This window comes from Ambystoma mexicanum, chromosome 10 (assembly GCF_040938575.1).
Source record: "Ambystoma mexicanum isolate Mex_15411 chromosome 10, UKY_AmexF1_1, whole genome shotgun sequence".
Taxonomy (NCBI): domain Eukaryota; kingdom Metazoa; phylum Chordata; class Amphibia; order Caudata; family Ambystomatidae; genus Ambystoma; species Ambystoma mexicanum.
In genome coordinates, this window is record NC_090932.1 from 1011782590 (window position 1) to 1011809112 (window position 26523).

Sequence of the window (26523 nt, forward strand, 5' to 3'; positions counted from 1 at the left end):
CTGTGTGCACCACCTTTTATACTAACTGGGAGGCTTAACAGCTTTCATATGGGAATGATTGAAAAGGGAATCAGTAGGCTCTTCAAGTTCCAATGCGGGCAGTGCCGAGAGCTGTATGCTGGGGGCGGCCATCTTATCAGAGGATGCCAGCTTGTCCATATGCAATGCGTCCTTTCTCTCCTGAGGGACCCAGGGTCTGGGGGTCGGCAGTGGTAGGGCTAGAATTAGGCAGTTTTGGACAGAGGACAGGACTTTCTTTTCATTTGGACAACCACCTTGTCAACAAGCACCCAGGTTTTCCTTAGTTAGGTAGGGACCCAGGCACTGGGTGTCGACTGTAGTGGCAGCGCAGCTGCTGAGAGTTTTATTGGTCTTAACGTACAGCCTTCGAGGACGGCCGGCCAGCTCTGCCATCCAGCTCGGAGGGGCCAATCCTTTTACCTCATGTCTCAGCCAATCTGCAGGCCCTTCGGGTTCCAATGCGGGCGATGCGGCAAGCTGTATGCCGATGGCGGCCATCTTATCAGGGTCTGCAGGCATGTCCATATGCAATGTGTCCTTTCTCTCCTGGGGGACCCAGGGACTGGGGGTCAGCAATGGTAGGGCTAGAATTAGGTAGTTTTGGACAGAGGACAGGACTTTCTTTTCATTTGGACAACCACCCTGGCAACAAGCACCCAGGTTTACCTTAGTTAGGTAGGGAATATGTTTTAAAATAGGGAGAGATATGCCTTCCTTTCTTATTATTTAATAAAGAAGTGTTTTTACCATGCCACTCCTTTGTCTGACTCCTTCCTCCAGCATGCCACAGGCTGCACATGTGCAATATCAATTGGTATGTGGGGGCCATGATCATGAGTATCGCTATGCACTATGCCAAAACCTAGGTATTGCTTATTCTTCACGATTACCCTGCCACCAGCATCGGGTACTCATGATCATCGTGATTTGGGTACCGGGAGCCTATCTTAAATGTTGCCCCTGTGCGGCAGTCACTGCCGCAGTCAAGTGGGCATTGTGTGACCTTTGACCCTGCTCTGCGCCATGAGCAGACCAGGTCCTGCAGATCAGGCTAATGATCAAGCAGGAGACAAGGGCACTATGTTTTTGTCATAGAGTTGCGATCAAATGGAACCTGGTTAGCAGAGTACCCCTTTGGATAAGGAATCCCCTGCACCGTTTTAGATATTAAAAATCAAAAAAGCCTGGTCATGCCACCCTTGCCAGATGGCCATTCCTTACAGCACTAAATGAGGAGGAAGCTCTGATGATGGCCATGTGATATCATATTTGTGTAGCATGAGTGTGAAGGAAGCTCGCACTGCCTCTATGTGGTCTAAGCATGCCCTACCACTGGATGTGCAATAGTAGTACCCATTCTGGATATTTTGTATTTTTCATTTGTAAAGTGAAAAGTGGAGAGTAGATGATTGCCCTGGCTGTACATGCTCTTTAGTGTGTTGGGTGTGTCAGTGAAGTATGAACTACTGCTGGATGTGCAATAGTATACCTGATCAGTATATGTGAGGGAATACTACTGCCCACGTGAGTCCTTAGTCTATGTGGGGGGTTGTGTGTGTGTGTCAGGTGCTGTGGTGGGTGTGTGCGACCAGTGCTTTCAATGGGCTGGTCCTAACCGACCCTCAGAACCGGCACTTCACGTGTTTGCCAATATTAAGTACTGGGACTTCTCCAAGTTGCAGGAGAGAACTGGTACTCAAGTTTGTGGCAAGGGTAAACTTAATGTTGGCCGGGCCCCACCAAATGCTACAGCTTCAAACTGACCCGAGACAGTTAGGAAAATGACAGATTGCCAGTGTTCCAGGATACCCCTGTACTGCTAGAACCTTGCAATGAACCTGGAAAATAATTATTAACACAAGTATTGTTATCAATAGTGCCATTTATAATGTGTGAATGTTTAGGTGATTTGAACGACGATGGGCCATTTGGAACTAAAAGCCTGCAATAGCTACCGGCCAAACATTTCTCCCTCTGTTTTCTCAGCCACCGCTCCCCCTTTGACCCACCACTTGCTCTCTAGCCCACTCCTTCCTCTATGGCCCACTGCTCCCCCCTATGGCCAACTGCTACTCCTCTGTTTCCTGGCCCACTGCTCCCTCTCTGCACACTGATCACCCTCTGCTCCACTGCTCCCTCTCTGCTTTCTTACGTATCACTCCCACTCTGGCCTATCGCTCGCTCTGTCTATACTTCTTCCCCCTCATATTTGTGACTATATATTTTAAAAATGCAGTTTTTGTGGGTCTTTTTGCAAAAACATTGCATTTTGTGGGTTTTTTTAAATGACTGTTTTTGTAGTATTTTTAGCTATAGCGAAAATCGCTATAAGCTGGGGGGGTCTGATCATACTGAGCTTTCGGTTGGAATCACTGACTGATATGTTTCAATGTGCCATGCTCCTAAGCCCCAGACAAAGAGGGAGCAATGGGGGTAGAATGGTCTGGAAGAGGAACTTACACAAAGAGTGAAACAGGGATGAGAACACGATTCTAGTGGAGGGCGGTGAATGGGAGATAGTCAAATAGAAATGGCCGCAAAGAGAGTAAGACACAAAGGGCCTCATTACAAGTTTGGTGGTTGGGAAGGATTACCATTTGGCAAGGGTGTGGAAGCTGTGTGGGAGTGAGGGGTCATCTGGGCCCCCCTCACACATTCAGCACAAAATAACTCACTTGCTCACGCATTAGCGGGGGATGCCTCCATTGCCCGTATGCTAACATTAGCATAAGTGGGGCCATTGAGGGATACACTTGGCTTCCATTTTGTGTGCCCTCGCCTCCATCTTTGGACTAGGCCTCACTTTGATAATACGAAAAGGCTTCTCTCCCCTCTGCAGCGCCACGCACAGCACGCTCATGGCCCCCACCTTTTTCTCCACTGTCTGAAAGCCTCACAAATCCCTTTCTCATGGATGTGCCGGGGATAATTAAAACAAATAATAGAATGTATCATATCACCCTTCCTCTGTGATCACTGTCCTGTGTATGAACCGGCTTGAACCATGCCTTGTAGCTCATCCATCTCCACAAAACCTGCTCCTGCTCTCTTATCCCCGCTGTTGGAAAATTACTGACAATGTAACCCTGTGCCCTCCTAAGGTATTCTCTTGATGCACCAGAAGTGTGACCCTGCTGTGCTGCCCACCCCAAAGTGCCCCAACTAAATCCAAACCTCTGTCACAGTATATTGTGCCCTAAAACTAACAAATGTCAGTGTACCCCCTACTTGCATTGATGTGTGAAGACCCACCCCGTCACCCAGGTTATCCTGCAGAACAAGACCCCTAAGCTCTGTACCTCATAAAAGTCCCAATGAAGGATAATGTAATCATGGTTATACAATGTATAGGTTTTCAAGATTTACTCAAAGGTATAATAATGATTGTTGTTTATTATATGTCTGTTGGTAGTTTCTCATGCCAGCTTAGTTAGTGTCAACTCTACCTCGCCGTGACCTAACCCTCACCCCTCCTGGACACAGGCAGTTGGACCTCGTGATGCTCACCCTCCCGCCATCTGGGCAACCTATCCGGAAGAAGCAGCGCCTACAACGACATATGTGTCATCACTCCTCAGCCAATCCTGCAATGTTGTATTACCCTATGTTAGTTGTGTCATTTATAACGTTGTTTTACTTTATAATTCCTTGTAACTGTATTGTTTGCCAGAGCGCTCTCGAGGCAGCAGAGTTCTCTGGATGCCAACTTTATATAAACTTAACTAATCTTGCAACCTGTTCTCCTAGTCTCATTCCCCACTGGGGTGTGTTACATTTTATTATTATGCATTGGTAAGATGGGGAGTGAGCCTTTACAGTTGGTGACCCCCGCAACGTGATCAAGGAAGGTGAGAGAGGCCCTTGTGCCGTGCGGCGAGATCCAGGACGCCCCCAGCAAAACCATTACCTCTGCCGTTGACCAGTGTGCGCACAAAAAAGAAAGGTTCCAAGGGTCCGCGTCATCTTTGAAAATACCCAACTGCACGCCGAGGCAGGTCACGGCTTGGTTGGAGTGCGGCCCCGATTGTGGATAGACGGTGAACGGAGGCTCTCGGACCACCCTGGACACGTGAGTACTGGTTGCGAGATTGTCAAATGAGGGGCAAAATTGAGAGATAATAGTGTAAAAGATGAAGGTGATGAACTAGTGGAAATTAGAAGTTTGGGTTTAGGGCCTGTGTGAGTGGAACTGTTAGGCTTTTCTGATCTATCCTTTATATGGCCCTTAGGTTGTTGTGGAAAAGAGATAAAAGGAATATGGGATCCTAGCTCCGAAGGGGGGTAGAAGGCGGGGCCTCGTAGCATTGTCTCGACCAGTGCAAGATAAAAGTGGAAGTAAAAAAAAGTAGGAGCCTCATATATTTAGTAGGCTCAGGGTAGTCATTTTGAATATTATTTTTCCCGTGTGAGCAGAATGCTTCAAGGAGGTAGCCTAAGGGGGCTCAGGGGTGGGGAGTGAATGAGAAAATAAGAATAAGGGGTAAGAAACTAGAACAAATAAAGGGGTGATCTAAAGCAGAAGATAGTACGTTATATGTTACATGTTCAATGTTGTTGAAGTAATTTGTGTTGGTCTGTCGACAAAGCATATATGTGTCTAGGGTGTCTATGCAATAAGTATTGCTAAAAAGTGTTTTGTGGTTTTGTGGTTCCTGAAAAAGGTGTAAGTAAAAAAGGGTATTGACCTTTAACGTGGTACGATTCAGAATGTATTGATAAAAGAAAGGAAAGAGTTGTCTTAGTTACATTGTATAACATACACAGTAGAGTGGTGAAAAAGAAAGAACATTGGGAGAAGACATGATGGGAGGGAGTACGCCACTAGCACATATTTGTCAACACCTCCCTTTATACAGTGGAAAAATACTGAAGTACCTTGAACAATGGCTCACAGAAATAAAAGGAGAGGACTCGTCCCAAATATGGCCAAAAGGAGGGTCCTTTGAAAAAAGAGTGTTAGATCTTGTAGGAACTTATCTGTTAGTAAACTATTGAGGTAAGCAATTACAAAACAGACGCAAAGTACTAGATCTGTGGAGAATGTTTGAGGAAGCAGCCCCAAGCAGTAATACAAATAAGGAAATGTCCTCAGAAGGGCTGGCAGCGCCGATGGAGGGAGAGGGAATAATTGTGGAGGAGTGTTCAGTAAAAACAGGGGAATATGATCTCACTAAGCTTTACCCATTATTAACGAGGCCCGCAGTAGGGTGCAGTGAGCCCAGGTATGTCTCTGCGCCGAGTGCCCTGACAACCCCAGTTGCCACGGCACCGCCGCCTTATGATCCAAGAGGGCTATGCAGGCCCACTAGCGCCCCTCCAGTTGATCTAGCACGCCTTACTGGAGATTTAGAAAGACAACTTGGTAATACTCAAATGGAAATAACCCGGCTAATAGCACTGTGTGATAGGGAATGGATGATTCCGGTGGGAGGAGAGGTACCATCCAGTGTAGCGAGTGACTTAACACCTCTGCCCAGTGTAGCAGGGGGTCTACACCATCTCCGTCAGCACAGGGGAGTATGCCAAAGGGACCAGAACATGAGTGGTAATCAGGAGAGTTTTTCTTCCATTTAAATGACAAGCCAATAAGAATAGTGTGAGCAGAAGCCGCAGATGACAAAGGAAGAGAGGGACAGCGAGAAAGAGAGTCAGAAGAGGAAATGGATGTGGTATGGAGTGATCTGGATGAGTACGAAGAGTAGGGCGGCAGCAGCAGGATTTTCGCTCTCATTACGGATGGACCCAGAGGATGGGGGAGGGCTCCCAAGGTGGCAAGGGAGGTTGAGGCAAAGAGTAGGAAACATGTTCATAAGTAAAGCAAAGAAGGGAACTGTAAGTAGAAAAGGAGGTAAGGCTAAATTACAGATGCCTCTAATACATAAGTCAGCAGGGATACCGCACTGCATACCATGGGCACGGATGGAAAAAAATAACCTGTTGAAACTCCTCCCTCCACTTTCAGGTGGGGTGGTGAAGTGGATACATGCATTCGAAAAGAACACAGCAGGGGTACCATTGCCCATAGGGGATGTAAAAAGTTTATTAGTGTCCGCCGTCGGTGATCAAGCAGACGGGGTGTGGGTGAAGGCCGGTTTCCCGGGAGTAACAATGATTGTGACCGCCATGATGGGTCGTCATTCAACAATGTGAGGCCAGAGCATAGGATGCATTAAGGAGAACGTTCTCAGAGACCCCAGACTTACATTTAGTAATGCAGTGTACTATGGGAGAAGAGGAAGAGGCTACCCAATTCATCCTTTGGATGCAAGACCTGTGGAGATCAGAAACCGACACGGCATGGGACCAATCCACTGCCCTATTGTACTTCATAATTAAAAAAGGGCTCCCGAAGGAGGTACAGAAGGCCTGGCATAAAATAGCTGGGATAGAAGCCAAAGGCTGGCCGGAGATTCAGAGCATAATAGTATACCATTGTAGGAGGATCAAAGAAAGAAAAAAGAGATAGCACAGAGAAGGTTGGCTGGCAAAGTAAAATTGGTCCAGAATAAATTAGTCAAGGTTATGTCAATGAATTCAGCCCTATCCACTGACAGGCGGGGGAAGGAGAGGAGGGGTCAGGAAATACACCAGCAAGGATGGCAGCAGTTTGGTCTGCAAACGGACAGGAGCAATGGGAAGGAGAGAAGCAGTACGAAGGCCCGCAATGGCAGGGCAGACCCGCAAGAGGACGAGGTGGGTACCGGGGACAGAGAGGAGGATTCGGGGGAATGGGAAATAAAGGATTTGGGGAACAAGGAATGAGGGGAGGGTCCCAAGGGTTGTTTTGGAATTGCGGGAGGTGGAGACATTTTACTAGAGAATGCAGAATGCGACCAGTGGGATGAATCTAAGTGATCTGGCCATGGCAGAAACTACTGCGGCCGAAACGTTTGCATGAGAAAGGTGCAAACTACCAAAAGTTCACACCTTTCTCATGCAAAAACACATACATACCCACACACACAACACAGGTCATTAATCCCTTTTTGTATCCAAGAAGCATATCTTTTTTTAAGTACATTGTGGTTTTCACTTGCCTTTCCCCTGATTAATTACTGCTATCTTTGTCAGGATTGAGATTCTTGGCTCACCGGTTTGGTCTTTGGCGTTTTCTTCTTGGTGGGTGATTTCTCCTTTACCTTTGTAGTCCGAGTTTCATGGAGAAAGGGGCGAGTCTCCCCTGATGCCACCCTGCTGGCTCAGAAGACCAGACAGGCTAGCAACGGGGGCAGCGGCCCAGAACCAAGGCAGTCTGCAAGCGATAGAGCCAAGGTCTTCTTTTGTAGTTGTCAGATCCAGGGAGGAAGTAATCCAGGAATGATTCCACCAGACGGCAGCCAGGAAGGAACAAATGGTATGTGCAGACCGAAGAATCCGCTGTGATGAAGAAGGCAACAGCCACGCGGCCAGGAGGGTGGCGGAATTGAGAAGCACAGTCCAGTAAGCAGCACACTGCTAGGGAAACAGCAGAGCCAGGAAGCACAGGTAAGATAAGTGGCAAGCAGCCAGGAAGCAGCAGAGCCGGAAGCACATGTAAGTGTCAACACAACCAGGAGTAGCAAAGCCAGGAGACACAAGGAGAGACAGCTGCACAACCCGGGGGCGGTACAACCAGGAAGGAACGGAGAGGAGAGTATAGGTAGCGCTGAGCACGACTGAGGCAGACAACCGAGCGTTGAGACGCGCTGACACATGGTTGAGCGGCGCTTATCTGATAATGCTGTGAAAACAAGACCCAGAGGCAAGACCGCAACCATCAAGCCTCTTAGTAGTGGTGGCCATGTTGGGAGTAAGGATGGACGCCGCAAGGCGACACCGGACCTTCCAAGCTGTCCAAAAGGGGCGAAGATGATGAATCATGACAGCATGCCCCCTCCGAAACCCTGTCCCAACGGGCTTGCCCAGATGGATCTGGTGAAACCGATGGACCAAGCATGGGGCATGGATGTTGGGTTCTGGTTCCCATGACCGATCACTGGGGGGATAGCCCTTCCATTCCACGAGACATTGCAGTTCTCCTCGTCTGTGCCAGGAATCACATATTCTTGAGACTTTGTACTTGATCTGGTCGTTGGTGACGAGAGGAGGAGGGCGGACCTCTGTTCTGGTGGTATGGCTTCAGCAGTGAAGTGTGGAAGACGGAGTCGATTCCCTTCCATGACACTGGAAGACGTAGACGAAAGGCCACTGGATTAATGATCTTGGTTAAAGAAAATGGTCAATAGAAACGTGGTGACAACTTGTTGGGTCTTAAATGCTTAGGAAGGTGCTGGATGGACAGCCAGACCTTGTCCCCAATGATGTACACTGGAAAAGACTGACCTTTGGTGTCTGCAAGTCTTTTTATATCTGTCCTGGCCTTTTGTAGGTGTTCTTTGACGTTCTTGTGTAAGGTCACCAGATCGGTTATCCAGGCATTGACTGAAGGAACCGGACTGGGGTAAGGTAGGAGCGTGGGAAGAACGGATGAGTGAAATTCTTGGTCGCAAAAGAAAGGACTGGTTTTCATGGCAGAATGTTCTGAATTGTTATAGGCAAACTCTGCCAACGGAAGTAGAACTGACCAATCATCCTGTACCTGGGAGGAAAAACACTGAAGGTATTGTTCAAGGGTTTGGTTCACCCTCTCGGATATCCCATTGGTTTGAGGGTTATAGCCGGATGACAGGGCTTGTTCAATACCCAGCAGGCGGCACAAGTGTTTCCAAAACCAGGAGGTGTACTGGGGACCTCGATCGGATATGATCTTGGAAGGTCGACCGTGTAATCTGAGGATTTCCGTTATGAGGATTCTTGCCATCTCGCTGGCAGAAGGTAGCTTTGTTAGTGGAGTGAAATGTGCCATGTGTGAAAAGAGATTGATGGTAACCATAATGGTTGTTTGTCCCTTGGATGGAGGGAGGTCAACAATGAAATCTGTGGCTATAGTTTCTCAAGGATGTGAAGGAAGCTCCAGTTGAAGCAGGAGTTCTGCTGGTCATCTGTTGTCATATTTGCTTTGATTACAAACAGCACATGCCTGAATGTAAGCCTGGACGCCTGGGTACATCTTCGGCCAGCAGAATTGTCTCTTGAGGGTCTGTAGGATGGCTCTGATTTCCCAATGCCCGAAGAAGATGGAGTCATGACAGAGGCGTAGCACCTTTTCTCTTAGGTTCTGAGTGGTAACCACAAAGGCTGTATCCTTAAAGAGATAGCCGTCCTTGGTTTCCAGAGCCCACGGATTGGAGCTAGAAAAGTCTCTCCATAGGGCCGAGGTTTGAGTTTCCGACCGGATCTTGTCCACAAGCACCTCGGCCTGGGCGATAAACACCTTGTCTGGAAACATCATGGGAAGAGGCAGTGGTTTGTCAGGCATATAGTCCTGGCGCCTGGATAGAGCATCGGCAAGAACATTTGACGGACCTGGAATGTATGATATCTGGAACTGGAACTTGGCAAATAAATATACCCAGCATGCCTGTCAGCTGTTTCTACATTCCAAAGACTGGAGCACCTGTAGGTTCCTATGGTCGGTCATTACCTGTACTGGAAACCTGGAACCTAGAAGGAGGTGACGCTAATTGGTGAAGGTTTGGTGAATAGTTAGCAGCCCTTTTCGAGGACTGAATAATGTAGTTCACTGGTGCTTAATGTCCTGGAGAGGTATGTGATGGGATGTACGAGGTCATCTTCTTGTTTTTGTTTCAGGACCACTCCTATGGTATATTCTGAAGCATCAGTCTCTACCAGGAAAGGTTTGGAAACATCCGGTTGGCTTAAGATGGGTTCTTCAGTGAACTTTTCCTTAATTGTCTTGAAGGCGGACTCCTGTGCTGTTGACCAGTCGAAGGGGGAACCTTTCTTCAAAAGAGAAACAATCGGCTGAACAAGCCATGAAAAGTTCGGTATCATTTTCCTACAGAAGTTAGCTACACCCAGGAAGGACTGGATCTGTTTAACCGAGGAGGGAGTAGGCCATGAGGTGATGGCAGTGACTTTGGAAGGATCCATGGCCACACCTTGAGGGCTTAGGATGAATCCCAGGTATGCACTTTGGTGACATGAAAGGTTAATTTCTTGGGATTAGCTAGCAAATGGTGTTCCCGTAGGCATTGCAAGACTTGGGTGAGATGTCCTTGATTCAAGGCCAGAACTCTCGAGTAAACCAGTATATCATCTAAGTAGATGATAATGACCAGGGACAACATGTCTGAAAAGACCCTGTCCATGAAGTGCTGTAACACAGCGGGGGCATTGGAGAGACTGAAGGGCATGACTAAATACTCAAAATGGCCAAAGGGTGTTCAGAAAGTGGTCTTCCACTCATCGCCATTCCTTATGCTAATAAGATCGTAAGCCCCTCTCAGATCCAATTTGTTGAACAGCACAGCTCCCTGCAGGGCTTCCAGGATATCAGCGATGAGAGGCATTGGGTACCGGTCCTTCCGGGTGGATTGGTTCAGGCCTCTGTAGTCCAGGCATGGACACAGTTCCTTGGTCTCTTTTTTAGGTACGTAAAACAAGGCGGCCCTGGCGGGAGACTTAGAGGGACGGATGGTACCGTTTACCAAATTGGTGTCCAAATATTCCCAGAGGTATCTTTTCTCAGGCTCTGAAAAAACAAACATCCGACCGAATGGTATAACAGTGTCCTCCTCTGTTTCGATAGCACAATCCTCAGGCATATGAGGGGGCAGGATCAGTAGAATGTCCGTAGCAAAGACATCAGAGAAATGATGATATGCTTCTGGCACCTGGTTGACGTTGGAGATGGTGACTTGTTGTTTTTCATGATGCTCATTATTGGTAGGCACCACAAGCTGAGTTTTCCTGGAGAGACAATGCGAAAGTCAAAACTCGGAACCAAAAGTCAAGGAACCTGCTGCCCAATTGATGTACGTATTATGACGCCACCATGGCATACCCTAAACCACTGGCGAGTGGGCAGCCTTTATGATGTCAAAGCACAATAGTTCCTGGTGGTTGTTGATAGATAGCAGAAGTTCTGTCATTTGCTGAGTGATGGGTCCAGAAGTTAGGTTCTTCAGTGAACTTTTCCTTAATTGTCTTGAAGGCGGACTCCTGTGCTGTTGACCAGTCGAAGGGGGAACCTTTCTTCAAAAGAGAAACAATTGGCTGAACAAGCCATGAAAAGTTCGGTATCATTTTCCTACAGAAGTTAGCTACGCCCAGGAAGGACTGGATCTGTTTAACCGAGGAGGGAGTAGGCCATGAGGTGATGGCAGTGACTTTGGAAGGATCCATGGCCACACCTTGAGGGCTTAGGATGAATCCCGGGTATGCACTTTGGTGACATGAAAGGTTAATTTCTTGGGATTGGCTAGCAAATAGTGTTCCCGCAGGCATTGCAAGACTTGGGTGAGATGTCCTTGATTCAAGGCCAGATCTCTCGAGTAAACCAGTATATCATCTAAGTAGATGATAATGACAGGGACAACATGTCTGAAAAGACCCTGTCCATGAAGTGCTGGAACACAGCGGGGGCATTGGAGAGACTGAAGGGCATGACTAAATACTCAAAATGGCCAAAGGGTGTACGGAAAGCGGTCTTCCACTCATCGTCATTCCTTATGCTAATAAGATGGTAAGCCCCTCTCAGATCCAATTTGTTGAACAGCACAGCTCCCTGCAGGGCTTCCAGGATATCAGCGATGAGAGGCAGTGGGTACCGGTCCTTCCGGGTGCATTGGTTCAGGCCTCTGTAGTCCAGGCATGGACACAGTTCATTGGTCTCTTTTTTAGGTACAAAAAACAAGGCGGCCCCGGCGGGAGACTTAGAGGGACGGATGGTACCGTTTACCAAATTGGAGTCCAAAAATTCCCAGAGGTATCTTTTCTCAGGCTCTGAAAAAACAAACATCCGACCGAATGGTATAACAGTGTCCTCCTCTGTTTCGATAGCACAATCCTCAGGCATATGAGGGGGCAGGGTCAGTAGAATGTCCGTAGCAAAGACATCAGAGAAATGATGATATGCTTCTGGCACCTGGTTGACGTTGGAGATGGTGACTTGTTGTTTTTCATGATGCTCATTATTGGTAGGCACCACAAGCTGAGTTTTCCTGGAGAGACAATGCGAAAGTCAAAACTCGGAACCAAAAGTCAAGGAACCTGCTGCCCAATTGATGTACGTATTATGACGCCACCATGGCATACCCAAAACCACTGGCTAGTGGGCAGCCTTTATGATGTCAAAGCACAATAGTTCCTGTTGGTTATTGATAGATAGCAGAAGTTCTGTCATTTGCTGAGTGATGGGTCCAGAAGATTGTGAGCGGCCGTCGATTCCTTCCACTGCCTGTACCATGTCCTTGGACTCTCTGGGTATATGATGTTTTTGAGCCCATTCATCATCCAAGAAGATGCCCATAGCACCGCAGTCTACAAAGGCCAGTATGGATGAAGTACTCCTGTGGTGGAAACCCTGCTGCAAACCCTTATCTTTTCTGCCTTCCTTTCCAGAAGTCGGAAATCATTTTGTATGTTAATGTTAATGTTAAAGGACATTTGTACCACGCACTATCACCACTGGGGTGGTCCCCTAGCGCTCTGGTGGCTCTGAAAGAGGAGGGGGGGTTGAGTTAGTGGGTCGAGGCAGGAAAAGTGCAAAAGAGCAGTGATGTGCTGTTGGCGGCCTCAGCCCGGTGGGTCCGTTGGCTGGACCTGGGGTGTTTGCGGCCAGTAGTCATCGTGTACTGTTGTGCGAGTCTGTGTGTGTTTTTGTTTTGTTGTTGCAATGTAGTGAAGTTTGTGCGGTTTGCTGTGCTGTAGGTTTTGGTTGTGTTTTGGTTTGGAGTTTGAGAGGTATATGCAGAAAGGGAAATTGTTAGTGGGGTTGGTTATTTTGCATCTCTGTCCTGAATTGAGGTGCTCGGCTTGCGTAGTCTCCATTGATGCACCTCTGTCCTGATCTGGGTCCGGCTGGCAAACAAGGTTCCTTACTCCTCTCACCCCCACCTCTATCACTTTCCCTCACAGCCCCCACTGTCCTCCCGTCATAGTCCTGTGGCCAGTGCACCCGCTGATGTCAACATCTCAGGTAGTGTGGTGATTGCCAATATCTCGACAATTCCACAACACTGGGACGCCTGGCGGTAACTAACGGGAGGGCCGTAAGTGTTGGTGTGGTTGGCTGGGTTCGTTGACTCAGTCTCCATGCACGTCGCCTGTGTTCCAGTCTATCTGGTGTCACCCGTCCAGGTGCCGTGGGAGCTTCCCTGTCGGTTCGGGGTTCTCCGTGTCCTTTCTGGTTTAGTCATCCTTTTTCCTGTTTCGGTTTTTAGTTTTTAATCTGTGGTGTTGAAGAGCCAGGTTTTTAGCGATTTCCTGAATTTTAGGTGATCTTCAGTGTTTCTTATTTCTTTTGGGATGTTGTTCAAGGTTTTTGCGGCTAAGTGGTAGAAGGAGGTGCCTCCTAGTTTTTTCTTGAGGTATAGTTTGAGTTCCAGGCGGATTTCGTTGCTTGATCGGAGGGGTCTCGTTGGTTTGTAGACAGTTATTTTCCTTTGTAGGAATTCTGCTCCTTGTCCGCCGATTGCCCTGTGCGTTATGCACATTGTTTTGAAGGTGATGTGATGTTTTACTTGGAGCCAGTGGGGTGTTTTTAGGGCTGGAGTGATGTGGTCTCTCCTGGATAGTTTGAGGAGTAGTCTTGCTGCTGCATTTTGGATCTGTTGCAGTTTCTTCAGGAGGTATTCTGGTATTCCGAGGTAGAGGCTGTTTGCATAATCTATTTTTGACATGATTAGGGCAACAATATTGAGCGTTTTGTGCGCGAAGGAGAGGAAAGGTAGAATTCTTCTTGCCGTATGGAGGAGAAAAAAGCATTTCTTCACTGTTGCATTTATTTGTGGTTCTAGGGTTAGGGTGTTGTCCATTAGGACTCCCAGATTTTTTACTACCTTCAATGGAGTTGGTGCGTTTCCCATTTCCGTAGGCCACGGGATGGTGGTTTCATTCTCTTGGTCTTGGATATGATCATGATTTCTGTCTTTCCTGGGTTGATTTTCAGGTTGTTGGCATCCATCCAGTTAAAGACTTCTTTTAGACAGTCGATTAGGGTCGAATGGTTGGCATCGGTGTCTTTGATTTTGTAGATGATTTGAGTGTCATTTCCGTAGTTGTAACATGTATTGTTGTATTTTTTGAAGATTCTGATGACTGGAGTCTGATAGATGTTGAAATATAGTGGAGATAGTGAGGATCCTTGTGGCACTCCACAGTCGTTAACTCGTGGGGTGGATTTGAAAGGTTTGATCCATACGTTTTCTGTTCTGTCTGCTAGGAATGATTTGGTCCAGCGTAGTGCTGCGTCTGTTGTGCCTATGTCTTCTAGTCTTTTGGTCAGGGTGTCGAGGCTAACTGTGTCAAAGGCTGCGGAGAGGTCGAGCAGAATAAGGGATGAGGTAGTGTTTGAGTCTGCGTTAGTTTTAAGGTCGTCCCAGATGAATAGTACTGCTGTTTCCGTTCCTCTTGCTGGTCTGAAACTGACTTAAGCTTGGTCCAGCAAGTGGTGTTTTTCTACGTGTTCTTGGGTTAGTTTGTATACGTAGGTTTCTAGAGGTTTTGCTGGGTAGGGGATGTTAGAGATCGGCCTGTAGTTGGAAAGGTCGTCTACGTCACCACTTGTGTTTGTCAAGAGTGGCTTGATGTATGCTGATTTGAAGATCCTCGGTACAGTCCCTGTTGCCAGTGATAGATTTAGAAGGTTTCTGTAGTGTTCTGCTGGCGATCCTTGCGCTAGGATTGATCTTTAGATGTCTGGGGGACAGGGGTCCATGGGTGATCCTGCTTTCTTGCTTCGTCTTACCAGCATTGCGAATGCCTCTGGTGATATTTCAGGAAAGCTTTGGAGTTTGTGCTGTGGTTCCTTGTTAGGTTCGTTGGGTTGTATGTTGTGGTTGGTTGGTCCCTTTTTTATGGTTTGTCGGATGTCATTGATTTTTTTTTAAGTGGTCTGCCAGGTCGTTGCATAGTTTTTCTGAGGGGGTTGGGGTGTTATCGCAGCCTGGTGGGTTTCTCATTTCTTCAATGATGCTAAACATTCCTTTTTGTGTGTTGGTGGCGTTGTTGATTCTGTCATCGTAATGTCTTCTCTTTGCCCTTTGAATTTCCTTCTTGTATGCGAGGATTTGTTTCTGGTACAGTGTTTTTTTCCCTGGGTTGTATTCTTTCCTCCATTCCAATTCCATCTTTTTATTTTCCTTTTTCATGACGTTTAATAGTGGGGTGAACCATTTTGCCATTGCTCTTTTTTTTGATGGGGTGAACGTTTTTTCTGGGGCGATCTTGTCTATTGTATCTGCAATCCATTGCTGTAGTATCTCTGCTTTCCTCTCTAGGTCAGCTAGCTCTAGTTCTGTAGTTCAGGGTTTGCTTAATTCCAGTTGTTCGAGTAGGTTGCTTTCTTTGACGTGTTTCCAGTTTCTTTTTGTGGTGGTTGTGAGTTTCGGATGTTGGATGTAGGCCTGAGTAAGCAGAGTGATCACAAATGGGATGATGAGATGGTCGCTCCACAGTATTTGTATTGGTGGTGCCGTGGTGATGAGTTTTTCTTTGGTGAAAATTGCGTCTAGGGTGTGTCCTGCCAAGTGTGTTGCTCCTTTGACTAGTTGTCGTAGTTTCATGGTGCTGAGTTGTTCAATCAGTGAGTTTTGGGAGTTGGCGTGGCTGTCTTCAAACCAAATGTTGAAGTCTTCCACGATGATTAGGTGTTCGTGGTTGATGGCTAGGTTGGTGATGGCTTCTATGAAGTTGTCGACAAATGTTGCATCATATGTCGGCGGCCTGTATACCAGGATGAATGCGATGTTGGTTTTTGGGTTTGCTGTTAGGTGTATTACCATGGTTTCACAGTTGAGGATGTTGAGCGGTTCGTCAGTTTTTATTTTCAAGTGTTCTTTGAATGCTATAGCGATGCCTCCTCCTTTTTTCTTTTTTCTGTTTATTTGCAGGCATTTGAAGTTGGTTGGAAGGCAGCTTTGGAGTGTGATTTTGTAGTTGTCATCCAGCCACGTTTCTGTGATGAACAGGATGTCAATGCCATTGTCGTCGAGTAGGTCGAAGATCTCTGTTGAGTGTTTCGACATGGATCTTGCGTTTATTATATTGCAGTGAAGTTTGGAGGTGTTGTTTGGTTTGGGCTTTCTTGTTGAGCTCGTCTTCTGCTCTGTGTTGAGGTTTCCTTCCTGGTCTATCTCTGGTTGGGCTGTGGAATTCGGGGTGTCAGCATCTTCGAAGAGTTCATCTAGGTTCTGTCTTGGGTTATTTTTGTTTTCATCGGGTTCGTCTTCCGGGAGTTGTGGTTGTTGATTGGAAGTTCCTCTTGCTTTGGTGATGTAGGGTGTTATCGCGTCGGTCGTCTGTTTGTTGTTTGTCTTGTTCATCCTTCTTCTACTTGTTTGTGTTAGGTTGTTTGATGTTGCTGCTTCTAACGTTGGGTTGGATTGTTGTGGTGGCCAGTTGTCAGCAAGGTATGGAGTTAGGTAGAGGGATTTGTTTCGATATGTGTTCCGGTCTGTGGGGGTCCGTTCTATAGTTGTCATTCTTAGTTGCTGTTCTGGAGTGTCTGTTCTTTCTTCTCTTTGTCTTTTCCTTGCAATGGGTCGTTTGCGCGGCAATATAAGATTTGAGAGTTGTTTAGTCTTTGTTTGGTGACGTCTAGTTGGTCCTGCTTTGGTCTTGTTGTCTTGTGGTGTAGTGTGGGGTTAAGGGAGGTGTCCGCTACTAGTTTGGGCTCCGTCTGTAGGTGGTATTCTCACTGAGGTTGGCGAGTCGTTTAGTCGCTGTCCTAGGAATGGAAGGGGGGTGGTAAGGGTTATTTAGTTGGGTGTTATCGGTGGCTCTCGTTACTGTCCGTCTCCCTGAGCGTGGTTCACTCTAGTGAGCAGGCTATGTGGGTTTGGAAGGGTATCAGCTGGTTGAAGAGTGGCTTGGACAGGCGCAGCTTGGACTTTTGCCTTGTGATGCGAGAGGCTGTAGTCAAAGTGTTAGGCGATCCTCAGCACATCAGGCCTCCCCACGTCAGAACACTGCTCACATTCCCCCAACATCTCCACCCCAGCTTCGAGGCTCAAGGGATTCGGTGAACCCACAGAACCGAAAACACCGTACCTTCTTTGGTGTACGGGCTCGATTACAACCTTTCCTGCATTGGCAACTGCCTTGGAGGATATATCGCAGAAGGGGCGGCGTTACGTCATCACGTCGGTCACGTGATACAGTGTGGGGTTCCTCACGTGCTCTTGGTGGACGTCACATGGCCCAGAGACGTCACATGACCCAGGGACACACAGTATAAAGAACTGAGAGGCAGGACGATCATTGCTTCTCAGCTGGCTTCGGACCCTGTTTGGCGTTACTACTTGCTCCTTGCTACCTCGACCACGGAACTCTATCTTGGACTCTCTTGGACACCCCTTTGTACCTTTGCTTGGAACTGTTTACCTGTTGCCGGATTTCTGGACTACACATCGACTTGTCTTTGGATCATCCCTGAGTATCTTGCTGTACTTCTACGCCCAAGTCAAGCCCTATCTTACAGGTGGCCTACCCGTATCCACGCTTACCTGCGGTTCTACCACTCCAGGGACCGCTGTATCTTTTTGAGCCTCGAACCTCCCTACTAGGTCACCTGGGTCTCCCTTACACCAGATAGGTAAGACACTTTAGATTCTTTTGTTTACCTGCCTGTATTGTGATTGCCTGGTGCTTAACCTCATTCCTTCTTGACAGCAGCATCGGTGTTCCAGAGGCTCCGTGGATCTGGGAAGACATCTCTCACCTGTGGCCTCAAGGGTCGCACAGCGGGTTTCTATTTGTTCCCCTGTGCGTCACTTGGGGACGGAGGTCTCATCGGTCTACACGACACTCAAGTCAGAACAGACTGAGAAGCCGTATAGTCGTGTTAGACGATGCAGGGATCCACGGACGAACCCATAACTGCTTTAGTTCAGGCAATTACAATATTAAGGGCAGATATGGCCGCCGCGAACACAGTGATCCATCAAAGGTTGGATGCCATACAGAGCGTTCAGCATTCCCTTCCTGCAGACCCTGAGTTTGGAGATGGCAGCTCCTCCACTACACCCCCTCCCTTGGCTACTTCTACAGTCCTGACTCCAATAATCCTCCCAACTCCTTCCCCCCTGGCTGCTCCTGAACGCTACCAAGGCGATCCCAAGAAATTCAGAACCTTCGTTAACCAGTGCAAGTTACATTTCTTATGCAGGCCTTTGGCTTTTCCCACGTCCACTGCTAAGGCCGCCTTCGCCCTTTCCCATTTAGCTGGAACAGCTGCCGCTTGGGCTAATCCCCTGTTAGAGAACAATAGCCCAGTTCTTTATGACTTTGATTTGTTGGTCCTAGAAATGTCCCGAGTATTCGATACCCGACACAAGGCACAGTCTAGGGATTTGGAGTTGTTGGAATTGACTCAGGGCAAAAGGACTCTGATAGATTACATCACCCGGTTCAATCAGCTAGTCGCGGAAACATCATGGCCAGAAAACAAGCGGGCGGTGGTCTTTTATAGGGGGTTGAGTAACACCATGAAAGACGCTTTAGCAGTGATCCCTTCTATGCCTACTCAGTATCAGGAATTGGTTGATCTCGTCCTGCAGGTAGATGCACGACGATCGGAGCGTAGAGCTGAATTGGGGGCCTCTTCCTCTCCTACTCTTGTTAGTACTCCCGCTTCCAGTACTGAAGAACCTATGCAAGTGGGAGGGTTACGCAGTCCTATTACAACATCTGAGAGGGAACGTAGAAGGGTAGATAATGCATGCTTTTATTGTGGCACCACTGGACATTTCGTGAAAGAGTGTCCTCGACGTCCCAAGAAGAGTCAGGTTTTTCGGATGGCTCGACCTTAGAACCGGAGAACAGGTCGAGTGTCCCATCATCTTCTCCGGGTACCCCTCTTGCCTTTGCTCGTGTTCAACCCATCTCCGTAAAGGCTACTCTATGTCCCTCTACTGGCCTTCTTCATGCAGTCAATATCATTATTGATTCCGGTGCCACTGGTAATTACATAGATATTGATTTGGCCCATTCCCTCAATCTACCCTTAGTGGTAAAGACACGACCGGAACATGTCCAAGCCGTAGACGGCTCCGCATTGGTTTCTGGTCCTGTTAGACATCAAACTGCACCCCTCTTGTTGAACATACAAGACATACACACAGAAACCTTAAGTTTTGATTTGATCACCGCACCTCAATTCGGTATCATACTTGGGATTCCCTGGTTACGTGAACATAATCCACTGATCAATTGGCAAGCAGGCACTGTGCTCTTTGAGTCCGATATTTGTCAGAATTATTGTCTCCCGGTCCATCAAGCCCCTGACACACCCTCTCGGGTCTTGGGAGCCTTAGCACAACTCACACTGACCGTTGACGATCCAGAAGTCATACAGTCCCATACTGTTGGGGGGTTGATGTCTGGGATTCCGCCAGAATATCGGGCTTTCGAATCAGTTTTCGATCGAGGTTCGTCTGAGGTACTTCCTCCACATAGAACTTATGACTGCCCAATCGAATTGCTTCCTGATTCCACTGTTCCTTCGGGCAGGATCTATTCTTTGTCTCCTTCGGAGGAACTGGTGTTAAAAGAATATGTACAGAACGCCCTGCGTTTAGGACACATCCGCCCCTCCACTTCACCAGCGGCAAGTCCTATCTTCTTTGTACCCAAGAAGGAGGGGGATTTACGTCCTTGTGTGGATTATCGGCGTCTTAACGAGATCACCAAGAAGGATAGATATCCCATCCCGTTAATTACTCCACTCTTAGATCATTTAACACATGCTTCCATTTTTACCAAACTTGATCTACGCGGCGCATACAATTTAGTACGCGTTCGCGAGGGAGACGAGTGGAAAACCGCTTTCTGTACTCGTTACGGCTTGTACGAATATCTTGTCATGCCCTTTGGCTTATGTAACGCCCCGGCCACGTTCCAACGATTCATGAATGACATTTTCAGGGATATTCTGGATGTGTACATGGTTGTGTATTTGGACGACATCCTGATCTTCTCTCGTGATCTTGATGACCATGTAAAACACGTCCGAGAAGTATTAACCCGTTTAAGAAAACATTCCTTATTTGCCAAACCTGAGAAATGTCAGTTCCATAAGACCTCTGTTGAGTTTTTGGGTTTCCACATCACCCCTGGGGCGTTGTCCATGAACGAGTCTAAGGTCAAAGCAGTCCTAGATTGGCCAGTACCTCAAACACTCAAGTCCTTGCAGGCCTTTTTAGGATTCGCCAACTTTTATAGGCGTTTCATTTCTTCCTTTTCCACGATTGTAGCCCCACTCACGGCCCTGACTAGTCCTCGGGTACCATATCAGTGGCAGAGAGAACAGCAGGAGGCTTTTGAGACTTTGAAAACCGCCTTTACTACCGCACCGGTACTCCAACATCCCAATCCTGATCTTCCGTTCATAGTCGAGGCAGATGCCTCCTCCTTTGCCCTCGGGGCGGTACTGTCACAAACATGTCCTAATACAGGCAAATTACATCCAGTGGCATACCACTCCCGTAAGTTTTCCAGTACTGAGTCTCATTATACCGTTACGGAGAAAGAACTCTTGGCTGTCATGGACGCTTTCCGTGTTTGGCGTCATCATCTTCTGGGGGCTAAACATCCCATCACAGTATACTCCGATCATCGGAATCTACAGGATTTGGCCTCTCTGAAATGCATTAATAGCAGACAGGTTCGATGGCATCTTTTCTTTTCCTCTTTTGACTTCCGTATTATGCACCGTCCTGGAACGGCACATGGGAAGGCGGATGCCTTGTCACGTTCCCCGGGGGGGGTCCAATTGCCTACATTCCCCGACACTGTGCTCGGAAAGAGTCATGTGATTTGTCTCTGTACTCCCTCATTGTCACTGATAGACTCGGTTCGATCCTGGACTAGCAACCATTCTGACCAGTTGCGAGAATGGGACCCAGTGTATTCTGATGGATTACCGTTCGTACATGAACGCCTGTTCCTTCCCACACCTGACACACGTAATCTGGCCCTTGAGTGGTCTCATGATGCTCCCTTTAACGCTCACCCCGGGCAAGAGCGCACTTTAGATCTTCTCAAGCGTTGGTGTTGGTGGCCTTCTATGAAGCGCGATGTAGAATGTTATGTTAGATCATGCTCAGTATGTGCTCAGGCTAAACATCAAAGGGGTCGACCGATTGGGTTGTTGCTTTCGCTTCCGGTACCTCCCAGGCCCTGGCATACGTTGACGATGGATTTCGTTACTGATCTCCCCAAGTCGAAGGGCTTTGACTCCATCTGGGTGGTGGTGGACACGTTCACTAAAATGGCCCGTTTTGTTCCTTGCAAGGGTATCCCTTCGGCTCCTGTATTAGCGGATTTGTTTTTTGAACATGTGTTCATGCTATTCGGCCTTCCTTCGGTCATTATATCTGATCGAGGGTCACAGTTCACCTCTCGGTTTTGGAGATCCCTGACGAAGCTATTGGGCATTGATACCAGGTATTCTTCGGCCTATCATTCTGAGACCGATGGACAGACCGAAAGGACGAATCAATCTATGGAACAATACCTTCGTTGCCTTATATTGCAACATCAGACCTCTTGGTTGGCTGCTTTACGGCTTGCGGAGTTCGCATATAATAATGCGGCTCATTCAGCCACTGGTTATTCTCCTTTTTACGCCCTCTATGGCCAACATCCCAAGGTCTTGCCGGTCCCTGATGCTTCTGGTTCTGCGAACCCTGCGGCCACGACATGTCTTAGGGATCTTTCTGCCTTACACGCTAGTACAGTGGTTCATCTCACTGAAGCAAAGGCTGCTATGAAGGACCGTGTGGATGGCAAACGTCGGGCTGCTCCCCCTCTGGTGGTGGGTTCCAGGGTCTGGTTGTCTTCACGTCATCTTCGCCTAGTGGGTTGTCGGAAGTTGCTACCTCGCTTTGTCGGTCCTTATGTGATATCAAAGGTTGTGAATCCGGTGGCTTTCCGTCTAGTGCTTCCCAGCTCTTGGCGCATCCATCCTGTGTTTCATGTCTCCCTCCTCAAACCTTGTCCCGACTCTGTCCGTCTTCGTACCCCTGTTGCGCCGGTGTCCTTGACCTCTCCTGATGTTTTCGAGGTGTCGGCCATTTTGGGCTCCAGATGGTTTAGGGGTAGGATCCAGTATCTGGTGGATTGGAAGGGTTACGGCCCGGAGGAACGTTCATGGGTTTCCGCCTCTGACCTGAACGCCCCTCGCTTGGTAGCCCGTTTCCATTTAGACCATCCATCCTGCCCACGGGGTCGTGGGCCGGTGGGCAGGGGCTATGTTAGGCGATCCTCAGCACATCAGGCCTCCCCACGTCAGGACACTGCTCACATTCCCCCAACATCTCCACCCCAGCTTCGAGGCTCAAGGGATTCGGTGAACCCACAGAACCAAAAACACCGTACCTTCTTTGGTGTACGGGCTCGATTACAACCTTTCCTGCATTGGCAACTGCCTTGGAGGATATATCGCTGAAGGGGCGGCGTTACGTCATCACGTCAGTCACGTGATACAGTGTGGCGTTCCTCACGTGCTCTTGGTGGACGTCACATGGCCCAGAGACGTCACATGACCCAGGGACACACAGTATAAAGAACTGAGAGGCAGGACGATCATTGCTTCTCAGCTGGCTTCGGACCCTGTTTGGCGTTACTACTTGCTCCTTGCTACCTCGACCACGGAACTCTATCTTGGACTCTCTTGGACACCCCTTTGTACCTTTACTTGGAACTGTTTACCTGTTGCCGGATTTCTGGACTACACATCGACTTGTCTTTGGATCATCCCTGAGTATCTTGCTGTACTTCTACGCCCAAGTCAAGCCCTATCTTACAGGTGGCCTACCCGTATCCACGCTTACCTGCGGTTCTACCACTCCAGGGACCGCTGTATCTTTTTGAGCCTCGAACCTCCCTACTAGGTCACCTGGATCTCCCTTACACCAGATAGGTAAGACACTTTAGATTCTTTTGTTTACCTGCCTGTATTGTGATTGCCTGGTGCTTAACCTCATTCCTTCTTGACAGCAGCATCGGTGTTCCAGAGGCTCCGTGGATCTGGGAAGACATCTCTCACCTGTGGCCTCAAGGGTCGCACAGCGGGTTTCTATTTGTTCCCCTGTGCGTCACTTGGGGACGGAGGTCTCATCGGTCTACACGACACTCAAGTCAGAACACAAAGTGACACTCTACCGTAATTCAGTGGATTGGTTCTGTCTCACTTGAGAGTGAGCTAAATTTGCGAGTGTGCTAGATTTGAGAGTAGGCTAGATTTCAGACACCTGTACAGTGGAAGAGAGGCCTATCAGTGCACTTCGGGGATCTCAAAAATGCAGTTTCGGCCCAGCCGATCTGGTAAGTTGTTACACCAGTACAGTGGGAGAGAGAACTATTAAAGTGATCTAAATAACACAAAAGGCAGTTTGGGCCCAGAGGCCCTGCTAACTTTGAGACACCTGTACAGTGGGAGAGAGGCCCATCAGTGCAGTTTGTGGATCACACAATGCAATTTGGGCACAGAGGCCCCGCTAAGTTTGAGACACTTGTATAGTGGGAGAGAGGCCTATCAATGCGATCTAAACAACACAAAATGCAGTCTGGGCCTAGAGGCACCGCCAAGCTTGAGACACCTGTACAGTGGGAGAGAGGCCCATCAATGCGACCCAAATAACACGAAATGCAGTTTTGGGCCCAGAGGCCCTGCTAAGTTTGGGAGACCTGTATAGTGGGGGAGAGGCATATCAATGTGATCAAAATAACACGAAAAACAGTTTTGGGCCCAGAGGCCCTGCTAACTTTGAGACACCTGTACAGTGGGAGAGAGGCCTATCAATGCAGTTTTGAGATCACACAATGCAATTTGGGCACAGAGGCTCTGCTAAGTTTGAGACACCTGTATAGTGGGAGAGAGGCCTACCAATGTGATCTAGATAACACAAAATGTAGTTTTGGTCCCAGAGGCCCTGCTAAGTTTGAGACACCTGTATAGTGGGGGAGAGGCCTATCAATGTGATCTAAGTAACACAAAATGCAGTTTTGGGCCCAGAGGCCCTGCTAGCTTTGAGACACCTGTGCAGTGGGAGAGAGGCATATCAATGCAGTTTGGAGATCACACAATGCAATTTGGGCATAGAGGCCCTGCTAAGTTTGAGACACATGTATAGTGGGAGAGAGGCCTATCAATGTGATTTAAATAACACAAAATGCAGTTTTGGGCCCAGAAGCGCTGCTAAGTTTGAGACATCTGTATAGTGGTAGAGAGGCCTATCAATGTGATCTGAATAACATGAAGTGCAGTTTGGGCTCAGAGGCCCTGCTAAATTTGAGACACCTGTATAGTGGGAGAGAGGCCTACATGCGTTTATCTCAGCAACGTGCGCTTATCTCCACGCACGAAGCATCGCCGCGGTGCACCTTTAGCACCAGCACGTTGGGTTTGGCAAATCAAGAAGAAAGCCTCCACCTCATCCAGGAGCTTTTCCCAAGACCCGATCCCGTGCATCATGGCCTCCAGCACCAGGATCGAGGTCCACCGCAGCCATACTATAAGATGGCCGCCATGTTCTCGTTGGAGAACAGCTGATCCCTCCTCCCCCTGTCCAGCACAGCTGATTGGCCGCGTGCCAATACTTTCCCCGCAGACCCGAACCGGAGGCGGAAGCCGGCCGCTCCAGCAAGGGCCGCAACATTAAGGGCCTGTTTGCGTCTGTCCGCGGACGGACGCGGTGCGGGGCCGACCCCCTGGCCTACCTTCGCGCAAGAAGCCATGTAAGTACATTCTCCCCGCCCCATCAAACATTCACCAACATCCGTGAGTGACATAACGTCCCCATCATCCTCTTGGATACTGCTCTCTGAAAAGCGGAACCCCCTTGTCCCTGGATAAGCTGCAAAGCTTACTGCTAAGAACTGCTGAGAAAGCCTAATCTGTCTCACACGCGCGAGTACAGTCATGGTGAACCGCCATTAACTATACCTACTACATACTAGCGATTGCTAATGACCCGAGGCCTATATAGACAGCCCACGAGGACGTATTACAGGTGACATGCAGATGACCACTTCTACGTTATTGTATTGAAAATACTCCTGTGCATGTGCCATATCTGCTCCACCACCTGTTTAGCATTAATACTATTACACAGGGCCTTGCTTCACATGTACAGGACTACTAACCAATCAGGGTCAAGTCATTAACCTGATCCCTACCTGCGCCTACCTAGCATAGAGCTGTATCGCTACTAAGTACTACTACCTCTTGCACACCACTGCTCGTGCCAGTACTATCCATACTATATGCAAACTATAGCCTAACTGCTAGTCCTTAACCCAATGCTACCAATCATATGCATTCTAGTCGCATTTAGGTCTATCTTAGCGAGGTATACTCTGCGGCCTGCAGCTCTATTGCTGTTGGGTTTGGCAAATCAAGATACCCCCCGATATATGCAACTTAGTCACTGGTAGGACTGTCAAATCTAGATGCCTCTGATATATGTAGTGTTGTCAATGATAGGACTGTCAAATCTAGATGCCTCTGATGTATACAATTTAGTCACTGATAGGACTGTCAAATCTAGATGCCTCTGATGTATACAATTTAGTCACTGATAGGACTGTCAAATCTAGACGCCTCTGATATATGTAATTTTGTCAATGATAGGACTGTCAAATTTAGATGCCTCTGATGTATACAATTTAGTCACTGATAGGACTGTCAAATCTAGATGCCTCTGATGTATACAATTTAGTCACTGATAGGACTGTCAAATCTAGATGCCTCTGATGTATACAATTTGGTCACTGATAGGACTGTCATATCTAGATGCCCCATGATATATGCAATTTAGTCACTGATAGGACTGTCAAATCTAGATGCCTCTGATGTATGCAATTAGTCACTGATAGGACTGTCAAATCCAGATACCTCTGATATATGCAATTTAGTTGCCGTTAGGACTGTTAAGTTAGACCTACCCCGTTGCTCGCATTCCAGTCACCATTGAGTTGTCTAACTTAGACGCCCCTCGGCTACCTGCCCCCCAATATGCACATCACCAAATCACTCCTAACACACACTCTTTGCACCCTACTCTGGACCCTTCTAACCATCACCATCACAATGGACCCCACCAACTCCACACCTTGCAATCTGCAAGAGAGAAACACGCGACTTAGAGCGAGGCTGCCACGCCTCTATGACCTCAAAAACAAAAGAACTAGACCACCAGGCTCGACCTCCACCCCTACTACACTTGACCCTAACCGTCCGGCCTTAGTGGTAGAAAGAAGCCATAAAACTCAAATTGACTGCTATAGTCAGAGGAGGCCTAACACTCCCAAGCTCAGACTGATCCAAGATAAAATCACAACTCCCAGCCTGTCAGGCGCCCTCATCAATGCGAGGTCCCTCATAGCACATAGTACTGAAATTGCGGACATACTTGCCCTGGATAACTTAGATTT